This window comes from Macaca thibetana, chromosome 9 (assembly GCF_024542745.1).
Source record: "Macaca thibetana thibetana isolate TM-01 chromosome 9, ASM2454274v1, whole genome shotgun sequence".
In the NCBI taxonomy this organism is placed as follows: Eukaryota; Metazoa; Chordata; class Mammalia; order Primates; family Cercopithecidae; genus Macaca; species Macaca thibetana.
In genome coordinates, this window is record NC_065586.1 from 30191534 (window position 1) to 30203749 (window position 12216).

A 12216-nucleotide genomic window follows, 5' to 3' on the forward strand; every position below is an offset into this window, starting at 1 on the left:
ATAAATTCAGTATTTTGCCTTAGTTGTCGTGAAGCCTGTGATTCTCAACTGGGACTGAGGATGGGCTATAGGAGTTGAGATATAGACTGGAAGGAAATGTGTATCATAAGAAGGCAAAAAAATACCAGGAGCTTTGCAAATTGTATTAACACACTCCTTTTCTATTGCTCTTGTATGAAGCTATTGTCAATTGGAATGGTTTGCATCCCCCTGGTACACTGAGGTAGAAAAAGTAACTGTGGTTGTGCCTGTAATCCCAACACTCTGGAAGGTTGAAGTGGGAAATCTGCTTGAGCCCAGGAGTTGGAGACCAGCCTGGCCAACATGGTGAAATCCTGTGTCTACAAAAAATACAAAAATTTGCCAGGTGTGATGGTGCACGCCTGTAGTCCCAGCTACTCAGGAGGCTGAGGTGGGAGGATCACTGAAGCCTGGAAGGTGAAGGTTGCAGTGAGCCAAGATCATGCCACTGCACTCCAATCTGGATAACAGAGGGAGGCCTTGTCCCCCTGCAAAATAAAATAATAATTGTGAGCCACTGGTTTAGGGTTATGTGGTTCTATTTTGCATCCTATTTTTATACATTTATACTATCCTTGAATACACGCTTGCATACTCTTTGTCCATTGTTACGTGGCAAGCTAATAACTAGCCATTGTAGAAGGTGGCTTTAACTCACATACATCAAATCTAGTGAAAGCTGTTGAATGGAAGTCTATCATCTACATAGCTAATAGTATTAAACACTTTTACATGTGTTATGTAAAACATGCCATCCCTTGTAATCCATGTAAATACACATGACATATGCATTGCTACCTCTTTTTTCTCAGAGAAGGAAATTGAGGCATAGCGAGGGTAAGTAACATTCCTCAAGACCACAAAGCAAGTGAAGAAACAGCTGGTATTTGAACCCAGGCCTTTCTGACTCCAGTACACATGTTCTCCCTCATACGTTGCTGCTTGTAAGTGAGAGATCAACACTGCAGAGGAAACAATTTCCTTTTCTGCCCCTCTGGTAAGGGCAGAGGCAGATTGACCATGAAGCTAATGAAGCTTCAGCCTCAGGGCTCCTTACTTGCATGGGCGCCTCCATAGTCCTGTACCTAATTTTTTTAAATGTATTTTTTATTTCAATGACTTTCGGAGTATAAGTGGTTTTTGGTTACGTGAATGAATTATATAGTGGTGAATTATAAGACTTTAATGGACCCATCACCTGAGTAGTGTATGTTACACTCAATATGTAGTTTTTCATCCCACACCCCTCCCCTTTTTATTTTATTTTATTTATTTATTTATTTTGAGATGGAGTCTCACTGTGTTGCCCAGGCTAGAGTGCAGTGGCACAATCTTGGCTCACTGCAACCTCCGTCTCCCGGGTTCAAGCAATTCTCCTGCTTCAGCCTCCATAATCCCAGTAGCTGGGATTACAGGCATGCACCACCATGCCCAACTAATTTTTGCATTTTTAGTAGAGATGGGTTTTTGCCATGTTGGCCAGGCTGGTCTGGAACTCCTGACCTCAAATGATCTGCCCACCTTGGCCTCCCAAAGTGCTGGGATTACATGCTTGCTAGAGGTCACACAACCAGTGCTAGTGTCTTATCTTCTGATTGTCACCGCCCCCTTTGTATTTTCCTTGAGGTCTGTAAAATATTCAGAAGCAGGTGATGGAGACTGTACCAGGAATTTACTGGACCTGATGGGAATTTGCATAGCCTTGGAGAGATGCTTCTCATCTGGGGATCAGCCAGTGTCCATGGTGCTAAGTTTCTACCGATGACTGCCATGTCACTGAGCACCACGGTGGGACCTGGAAGGGATTCTGTCAGTCCCCTGGGCTCCTTGCTGACCCATGCTCCCTGTCTGGCAGACACAAGCAATTTGGTCTTTTATTGACAGCAAGTTATGAAAGTCAGTGTTTTCTGGAGGGCCTGGGGGATATTTTTCATAGGCCTGTAACATGACTAGGAGTAAGGATTGCTTGATGCCATGCCCCATGCGCACGCAGGAGGGAATGTGCCCAGCAGGAGAGCAGGCCTATTAATGGAGAGTTGAAGTCTCATAAGGACCAACTCTGGGTAAGGAACTGTGCTGGGCCCTGAAGGGGACACAAGTGAGAGAAGATTCTGGCCCCTCTAACTTATCCACTCTCTGCTGAAAGGAAGCATGTTCCATTTTGGAATTGTTAGGAGGTTCTTTGATTTAATGTATATCCCCATCTGCCTCCAAAAAGGCTTTTTTCATCAAGTATTTACTTGAAATTTTACCTTTTGCCTGTGAGCTGGCTTTCTAAATGTCCATTGAATCGCCAATGCATAAGAAGATGATGACTAAAAGAACATGGTTTAGGCAATCAGCATCAGGTTTCAAAAGCTTGCTTTGGGCCGGGCGCAGTGGCTCACACCTGTAATCCCAGCAGTTTGGGAGGCCAAGGCAGGCGAATCACCTGAGGTCAGGGGTTCAAGACCAGCCTGGCCAACATGGTGAAACCACGTCTCTACTAAAAATACAAAAAATTAGCCAGGCATGGTGGTGCATGCTTGTAATCTCAGCTACTTGGGAGGCTGAGGCATGAGAATCGCTAGAACCTGGGAGGTGGAGGTTGCAGTAAGACGAGATTGCGCCGCTGCAGTCACTGAAGCCTGGGCAACAAGAGCAAAACTCTGTCTCAAAAAAAAAAAAAAAAGTTTGTTTTGGGCCAGAGAGAGGACAAATGCAAAGTAGTCATTTACTAAGGTTTTTTTTTGGGTTTTTTTTGTTTTTTATTTTTATTATACTTTTTAAAAATATATTCAGAAACTTTATTTTTTTTCTTTTTAATTATACTTAAATGTGGCACATATACACCATGGAATACTATGCAGCCATAAAAAAGGATGAGTTTGTGTCCTTTGTAGGGACATGGATGCAGCTGGAAACCATCATTCTCAGCAAACTATCGCAAGAACAGAAAACCAAACACCGCATGTTCTCACTCATAGGTGGGAACTGAACAATGAGATCACTTGGACTTGGGAAGGGGAACATCACACACTGGGGCCTATCACGGGGAGGGGGGAGGGGGGAGGGATTGCATTGGGAGTTATACCTGATGTAAATGACGAGTTGATGAATGCTGACGAGTTGATGGGTGCAGCACACCAACATGGCACAGGTATACATATGTAACAAACCTGCACGTTATTTTTATTATACTTTAAGTTCTAGGGTACATGTGCACAACGTGCAGGTTTGGTACATATGTATACATGTGCCATGTTGGTGTGCTGCACCCATTAACTCGTCATTTACATTAGGTATATCTCCTAATGCTATCCCTCCCCCCTCCCCCCACCCCACGACATGCCCCAGTGTGTGATGTTCCCCTTACTTACACTTGTGTCCAAGTGTTCTCATTGTTCAGTTCCCACCTATGAGTGAGAACATGTGGTGTTTGGCTTTTGTCCTTGCAATAGTTTGCTGAGAATGATGGTTTCCAGCTTCATCCATGTCCCTGCAAAGGACATGAACTCATCCTTTTCATGGCTTCATAGTATTCCATGGTGTATATGTGCCACATTTTCTTAATTCAGTCTGTCACTGATGGACATTTGGGTTGGTTCCAAGTCTTTGCTATTGTGAATAGTGCCACAATAAACATACGTGTGCATGTGTCTTTATAGCAGCATGATTTATAAACATTTGGGTATATACCCAGTAATGGGATGGCTGGATCAAACGATATTTCTGGTTCTAGATCCTTGAGGAATCACCACACTGTCTTCCACAATGGTTGAACTAGTGTACAGTTCCACCAACAGTGTAAAAGTGTTCCTATTTCTCCACATTTATGTTTTTGTTATATGTTACATGTTTTCTTTTTTAATGTTTTTGTCGATTTTGTCTAAGATCAGTTGGCTATAGATGTATAGCTTTGTTTCTGGGTTCTCTATTCTGGGTTCCATTAATCTATGCAATTGTTTTTATACCAGTACCATGCTGTTTTGTTTACTACAGCCTTGTAATATTATTTAAGGTCCAGTAATGTGATACCTTCAGCTTTGTTCTTTTTCCTTAGGATTGCTTTGGCTATTTGGTGGTTTCATATGAATATTAGGGGTTTTTTAAAATTCTGTGACAATGACATTGGCGTTTTGAATTACACTGAATCGGTAGATTGTAGATCACTTTGGGCAGAATCATCATTTTAACAATATTAATTCTTCCAATCCATCAGCATGGAATATTTGTTCATTTGTTTGTGTCATCTCTGATTTCTTTCAGGAGTGTCTTGTAGTTTTCCTTACAGAGATCTTTTACCTCCTTGGTTAAATATATGCCTAGGTATTTTTTTTTTTTTAGTAGCTATTGTAAGTGAGATTGTTTTCTTACTTTGGTTCTCAGTTTGATTGTTACTGATACAAAGAAATGGTATTGATTTTTGTATGTTTATTTTGTATCCTGAAACTTTCCTGAATTCATTTATCAAATGTAGGATTTTTTTTTCCTTTAGGGTTTTCTAGGTATAAGATCTTATCATCAAGCATTTTTGTACTCATCTGTGAAACACCCTCATCCGGATTTGTGCTCAGCTCTCTCTAGGCAGGGTGTGCAGATACAAGTGTGGACGGGAGGGAGAATCATGTCTCTGTTCTGTTGGGCAATGGTCCTCAGCTCTGGGAGCAACAGCTGCATTTTCAACAACTGGAACTTGGAGTACAGATTTCTTCCCACATTGCCTATGTTTAACCTCAATGTGGGAAATCTGTTTTGTCACACTTCAGAATCACAGTGAGAGATGACCACTCAGAGCCAGCACACATAAGCATGCGCTGCATTTATTTTCAGGGTTGGGATAAATTCTGAGCACTTAACCAATTTCGAGATATCTACTTCACCACATATTACAGAACCAAAGGTGATAATAACTGGCTGTTTGGCTGCCTGGAGCATAATCGCTGATTGAACAACATCTTGTTCATCCTGGTGACTGTACAAGGACGTCAACTGGAAATACAAATCAATGTACAATCAGCTAAGAGCATAGCGGTCTCTCATTATGGCTCTACACCAAGGTACCCTGAGTTGGCCTAGCAATTGTATCATTACATGAATAACATTAAAGATTAGAGGATATATGGAATTTCCCTACAAATATTGGCATTATTATTGTTTTAATTCATTAATGCTAAATGTTCTCCTACGAAGCTTAATGAAATTCCACTTTATCTTTCCCATATGTATGTAGAATTTCAGACAGCATTTTATTGGAGCATATCTTCATACTGGTCCGTTTATAAATCTGAATAGACTTGACTCTTTTCAGCCTAATTAACTTTCTTCCAAGGCATCAAGAGAGATGAGAAGGAAGAAGAATATTTTCAACAAAAAGAGAGGTAATAGGCACTACTGAAGGAAGGCTTGGAGCTTGTAGTGGAGTTAACTTTTGGTTCATTCTTGCTTTTTGCAAATGCACCAGTGACAGTAAGCCCACCGGACTGATACTAATGGAAAGAGGGCTGAGAATGGTGGCTCGTGCCTATAACCCCAGCATTTTGGTAGGCTCAGGCAGGAGGATCGCTTGAAGCAAAGAGTTCAAGACCAGACTGGGCAGCAGAAAGAGACCCTGCCTCTACAAAAAATGAAATAAAAAATTAGCCAGGCATGGTGGCATGCGCCTGTAGTCCGAGCTACTTGGGAGGCTGAGGCAGGAGGTTTCAGCACAGAAGTTCAAGGCTGCAGTGAGACATGCTCATGCCACCGCACTCCAGCCTGGGCAACACAGCAAGACCCTGTCACACACAAAAAAGATAATAGAGAGAGGCTATAGGATGACAACAGCTGGCACTAAGACAGTCTTCTGTCAATGTCTGGGCTTGTGGGAAAAGGAAATGGTGTCAACCTCGCATATACACACAACTCATCTCTTGCTACCTATATCTCTCTTCTGATTGGAAATTTGCATCTTGCTCAAGTTTTGCTCCCAAAAAGACAGAGGGCTAGGAGCTGATTCCAAGCCTAGGAGGCTCCCAGAATCTCTCACAGTTTCCCTGTGTGGACTAATTTGTGAGCCCTTGCCAGGACCAGCGAGCAAGAAAGCACCAATTGTTTCTATCTTAATTAAGTTACTTAGGGAAGAAAGAGAAAGAACAAAGGAATTAATTCAGATTTTCTCACTGAAACTGAAAGGTCCTTTTTTGGTCTGGCCAGCAAGCAAGAGGGAACAGAAAGATTTGGCTTGTGCCTTCCTCATTTGCCTCTTCAGCTTGTCGCTCTTCCTCTATACACTTCCCTACATTCTACATTCCCCAATTCTGTTCTCCAGAAGCAATTGCTTCTAGCAAAGATAGTCTATGCATACACAAACATATGTGATGATATAATGATTATATAATACTCTTCTTTATAAGCAACAACAAAGGTGCACATGGTAGAATACTTTATACATAGCTCTCTACATTCTTGTTTGTTTTATTTTGTTTTTTGAGATGGAGTTTCACTCTTTTTGCCCTGGCTGGAGTGCAATGGCGCGATCTCGGCTCACTGCAACCTCTGCCTCCCAGGTTAAGTGATTCTCCTGCCTCAGCCTCCCAAGTAGCTGGGATTACAGGCGCACGCCACCTCGCCTAGCTAATTTTGTATTTTTTAGTAGAGACAAGGTTTCACTGTATCGGCCAGGCTGATCTTGAACTCCCGACTTCATGATCCACCTGCCTCAGCCTTCCAAAGTGCTGGGATTACAGGTATGAGCCACCTCATCCAGCCCATCTGTTTTTTTGACAGACTATTTCCCAAAAATTACGAGGAAGTATGTAATTCAATTAGATGAATTCATTAATTAATTGTTTTTTCTTTTTTCTTTGAGACAGAGTACCACTCTGTCACCCAGGCTGGGGTGCAGTGGCGAGATCTCGGCTCACTGCAACCTCTGCCTCCTGGATTCAACCAATTCTCCTACCTCACCCTCCCAAGTAGCTGGGATTACAGGCATGCACCATCATGCCCAGTTAATTTTTGTAATTTTGGTAGAGACGAGGTTTCACTGTGTTGGCCAGGTTGGTCTCGAACTCCTGACCTCAAGTAATCCGCCCGCCTCGGCCTCCCAAAGTGCTGGAATTACAGGTGCGAGCCACCACGCCTGGCCCAATCTATTTTTTGAGACAGGGTCTCACTCTGTTCCACAGGTTGGAGTGCAGTGTTGCAATCACAGCTCACTGCAGACTCAAACTCCTGGGCTCAAGTGATCCTCCTGCCTCAGCTTCCTGAGTAGCTGGGACTACCAGCACGCACAACCATACTCAGTTAACTGCTAATTGTTTTGTAAAGACAGGATCAGCTGGGCATGGTGGCTCACACCTGTAATCCCAGCAGTTTGGGAGGCCAAGGCAGGCTAATAATGAGGCTAGGAGTTCGAGACCAGCCTGGCCAATATGGTGAAGCCTCATCTCTACTAAAAATGCAAAAATTAGCTGGGTGTGGTAGCATGCACCTGTAGGCTGAGGCAGAAGAATCGCTTGAACCCGGGAGGCAGAGGTTGCAGTGAGCCAATATTGCACCACTGCACTCCAGCCTGGGCAACAGAGCGAGACTTCTTCTCAAAACATAAACAAATAAATATAAAAAAATTAACATAAAATAAAATAAAGAAGAGACTCTACCATGAATGCAAAATCAAGGTGATACTAAAGGAGAGGAATCAATGAGATTTGGTGCAAGAAAATAAAGTCACGAGCCGCTCATTAAGGTGAACAATGACACAGAATGTTGCCATACCTGCAATGGGCTCAAGAATTATGGGATGCAGCCGGACGTGGTGGCTCACGCCTGTAATCCCAGCACTTTGGGAGGCCAAGATAGATGGATCACTTTAGGTCAGGAGTTTGAGACCAGCCTGACCAATACGGTGAAACCCTGTCTCTACTAAAAATACAAAAATTAGCTGTGTGTGGTGGCACGTGCCTGTAATCTCAGCTACTCAGGAGGCTGAGGCAGGAGAATCGCTTGAACCTGGGAGGCAGAGGCTTCAGTGAGCCGAGATCGTGCCATTGCACTCCAGCCTGGGCGACAGAGCGAGACCTTGTATCAAAAAAAAAAAAAAAAAAAAAAAGAGAGAGAATTATGGGATGTGGTTATGGGTAGATACAGTGAACTAACTCTATGGCACTCAAACTCTTCTTTTTTTTTGAGGTGGAGTCTCACTCTGTCACACAGGCTGGAGTGCAATGGCACGACCTCGGCCTCCCAGGTTAAAGCGATTCTCCCGCCTCAGTCACCTGAATAGCTGGGATTACAGGTGCCTGCCACCACGTGCAGCTAATTTTTGTATTTTCAGTGGAGACAGGGTTTCACCATGTTGGTCAGACTGGTCTTGAACTCCTGACCTAGTGATCCACCAACCTCAGCCTTTCAAAGTACTGGGATTACAGGCGTGAGCCACCATGCCCGGCCTCAGGGAAACTCCTTTTTTTTTTTTTTTTTTTGATACGGAGTTTTGCTACTTTTGCCTAGGCTGGAGTGCAATGGCTAAATCTTGGCTCACTGCAACCTCTGCCTCCTAGGTTCAAGTGATTCTCCTGCCTCAACCTATCAAGTAGCTGGGATTACAGGCACGTGCCACCATGCCTGGCTAATTTTTGTATTTTTAGTAGAGATGGGGTTTCACCATGTTGGCCAGGCTGGTCTCGAACTCCCGACCTCAGGTGATCCACCAACCTCAGCCTCCCAAAGTGCTAGGATTACAGGCATCTGCCACTGTGCCTGGCTCAAACTCCTTTTAAAAAAATTTTTATTTATTTATTTTTCTGAGACAAGGTCTCTCTCCATTGTCCAGGCTGGAGTGCAGTAGCATAATAATGGCTCACTGCTGCCTCGATCTCCTGTAATCAAGGGATCCTCCCACCTCAGTCTCTCAAGTAACTAGGACTACAGATGTGCACCACCACAACTTGCTAGTTAAAAAAAAATGGTAAAGATGGGGTCTTGCGATGTTGCCCAGGCCGGTCTTGAACTCCTGGGCCCAAGTGATTGTCCTGCCTCAGTTTCCCAAGGTGTTGGGATTACAGGTGTGAGCCACTATGGCTGGCCTCAAGCTTCTTTAATTAAATTAATTAATTGTTATTCATTTATTTATTTTTTGCTAGTTAAGAGTCTTTCTTGGACCAGGCTTCCTAGAAAAGTGAGCATCAGACAAAGCTTAATGAACTGCTAACATGTCATGGGAGGCCCAATTCCAGGTTAGTGAGAGTAAGGAAAGAGGGAAGTGGGAAGTGGGAAGAGGGAATCGCCTCAGAAGGGGAGGGGAAGCAAATAAAAGGAGCCACGTTCCAGAACTGGTCATGGCTTCAGGAAAACACACAGCTAGTTGCTTAGTCACACGGGTTGTCTTCACAGAAGCCATAGAGAACACAGGGTCCCAGTACAGCCCATTGAAGGGGAAAAGGGAGAGGAATCTATTTTCTCTCTCTCTCCTCTCTCCTGTCTCCCACTGGTCAGGGTTCTCCCATGAGTGTTCACTCTCCCGTCTTTCTGGATTGTGTCTCCAGACACTTTCGCGCAGCTGCTGGGAAAGCCAGTTTCCACACGCTACACATCAGCACTTCCTCCAAATCCATCAGTGAAAGAAAAGACTAGAGCCTTCTAGGTCTGGTCACGCCTGGGCATCAGAGCTGCTGCAACTCCCATCAGAGTGGGAGCAATGGGGGCTGTGTTGGAGCTGGGCATCCCCCTGGGTGGAGGCTTGGGGGCTGTCAGTCCAGCGGATGATGTGGCACTGAGAGGAGTGATGGCTGGTGGTGGGGGTCTCCATGAGTGAGCAACCAAGGGCACGGGAGACAGCTGGGACCAGGGGAACCTGAGGAGGTGTGTAAACTATATCTGATACAGAGTTCCAAAAGAAAAGAGATAAGACATTCAAATTAAGGTAATGTTAGAAAAATCTATTCATAAAGGCACTCTTTCTAGAGATAGCAGTCTAAGGGAAGCATGAGGGATAATTTTTTTTTTTTTTTTTTTTTTGAGACGGAGTCTCACGCTGTTGCCCAGGCTGGAGTGAGTGGCGCGATCTCGGCTCACTGCAAGCTCCGCCTCCCGGGTTCCCGCCATTCTCCTGCCTCAGCCTCCTGAGTAGCTGGGACTACAGGCGCCCGCCACGGCGCCCGGCTAATTTTTTTTTTTTTGTATTTTTAGTAGAGACGGGGTTTCACTGTGGTCTCGATCTCCTGACCTTGTGATCCGCCCGCCTCGGCCTCCCAAAGTGCTGGGATTACAGGCTTGAGCCACCGCGCCCGGCCTCATGAGGGATAATTTGATAGCTCTGGGCTGGTAGTAGCAGAGCTTTTACCAAGTCCAGGCTGGAGGGATTTAGGGAAGAGTATAATTACTGGAATCAGGACATTCATGTAGAAGAGGCCACCTTGAAGGGAACAATGACCTTTGGTCAAGGGACACCACCAATCCCAGGGCAATCTCACAAAGTAGGAGTTAGGGCTGGTGCAGTGGTTCATGCCTGATATCCCTGCACTCTGGGAGACCAAAATGGGAGGATCACTTGAGCCCAGGGGTTCAAGACCAGCCTGGGCAATAGAGTGAGACCCCATCTCTGGAAAAAAATGAAAAATTAGCCGGGCATGGTGGCTTGTGCCTGTGGTCCCAGCTACTCAGGAGGCTGAGGCAGGAGGATCTCTTGAGTCTGAGAGGTACAGGCTGCAGTGAGCCATGATCACACCACTGCACTCCAGCCTGGACAACAGAGAGAGACCCTGTCTCAAAAAAATGAAATAAAACAACAAAATCCTCACAAAGTTTGAGGGTAAGAGTTCCAACCAGAAGCCAGAGAGTAACAGACTACTGGGGTAGTTTCTACAGGTCAGCCTCCTGGGGCTCAGAGCTGGGTGGGGAGGTGAGGAGAGTGGATCTAGGGGGCGTATGGAGCATTTAGTCTAGGTCTTTCTCACTCCTGCCATTTTTTTTTTTTTAATTAAATGAGAGCTGACATAGCTGTTTGCAGGGTGAGTAAGGTGAGTAGGGTGGCTGGGCGAGGGAAGAGTGTCCCAGGCAAGAGAAGAAAGGTGAGCAAATGCCCAGGAGCAGGAACAAGCAAGGCAAGTTCAGGGAACATTGGCAGGGGGTGGGGAGTTGTCCTATCCACTGGAAGTTGAAGAATTAGAAGAATTACTGGTAAGTGGGTGGGGTTGTACTTTGAAGAGCCTGGAAATAAAGCAGGTCAATTTCCCTTTGGTGTGGCAGGAAAAAGACTGCTATTAAGGTTTTGAGATGAAAGCAGAATTAAATATCAGCGTAGGCAAAAAAATTAACTTTATTTTATTTTATTTTAATCAATTTATTTATTTTTTGAGATACAGTCTTGCTCTGTCACCCAGGCTGGAGTGCAGTGGCGCCATCTCACTCACTGCAACCTCTGCCTGCCGGGTTCAAGCGATTCTCCTGTCTCAGCCTCTTGAGTAGCTGGGACTACAGGCGCTCACAACCACACCCGGCTAATGTTTGTATTTTTAGTAGATATGGGGTTTCACTATGTTGGCCAGGCTGGTCTTGAACTCCTGACCTCAAGTGATCTGCCCACCTCAGCCTCCCAAAGTGCTGGGATTACAGGGGTGAGGTTCCACGCCCCACCACTGTTGGGTTTTAATAATGTATTTAAGGTTCAAGTTAGTACATTTCAGTTACTTATCCTTAATGAATTTATTTATTTAGTAGAGACAGTGTCTTGCTCTGTCACCTAGGCTAGAGTTCAGTGATGCAATCAGAGCTCACTGAAGCCTCGAACCAGGCTCAAGCAATCCTCCCGCCTCGGCCTCTCATAGCACTGGGTTTCAGGCATGAGCCACCGTGCCTGGTCACTTACCCATTAATAAACATTGTATGGTAAAGGTAACTAATTTGGGAAGCTAGTTATAAAGTTATCCCAACTCAGCCACATGTGTTAATTTCAAGAGTGAGTTCTGGATGTCATGTAACTGTTGAAGTTTACTCAAGGAGGTTGGTGTCTGCACTCCTCTGTGGTCTTACACATCCCTATGTTTGAAACGGATTAGCCAAGTAGTTTTAAAGATGACACAGAACTTGTGTCACTTCAATTCTGTCATTCAGTGTGGAATTTTTGTGTTTAAAATTTAAAACTGTGAAACAAAGAACAAACTGTGAGGTAAATTTTTCTTTTTGGTCTGGTAAATGCAAACTTTCATACATGAAGTATTTTAAATCTGAACATCT

The 12216-nt window shown here is 44.4% G+C and overlaps 1 protein-coding gene across 1 annotated transcript in view; it reads right to left on the reverse strand.

Moving 5' to 3' along the window:
* Positions 1-12216, reverse strand: part of LOC126963361 (10 kDa heat shock protein, mitochondrial) — a 328484-nt gene that overhangs the window by 270313 nt on the left and 45955 nt on the right. The window lies entirely within an intron of this gene.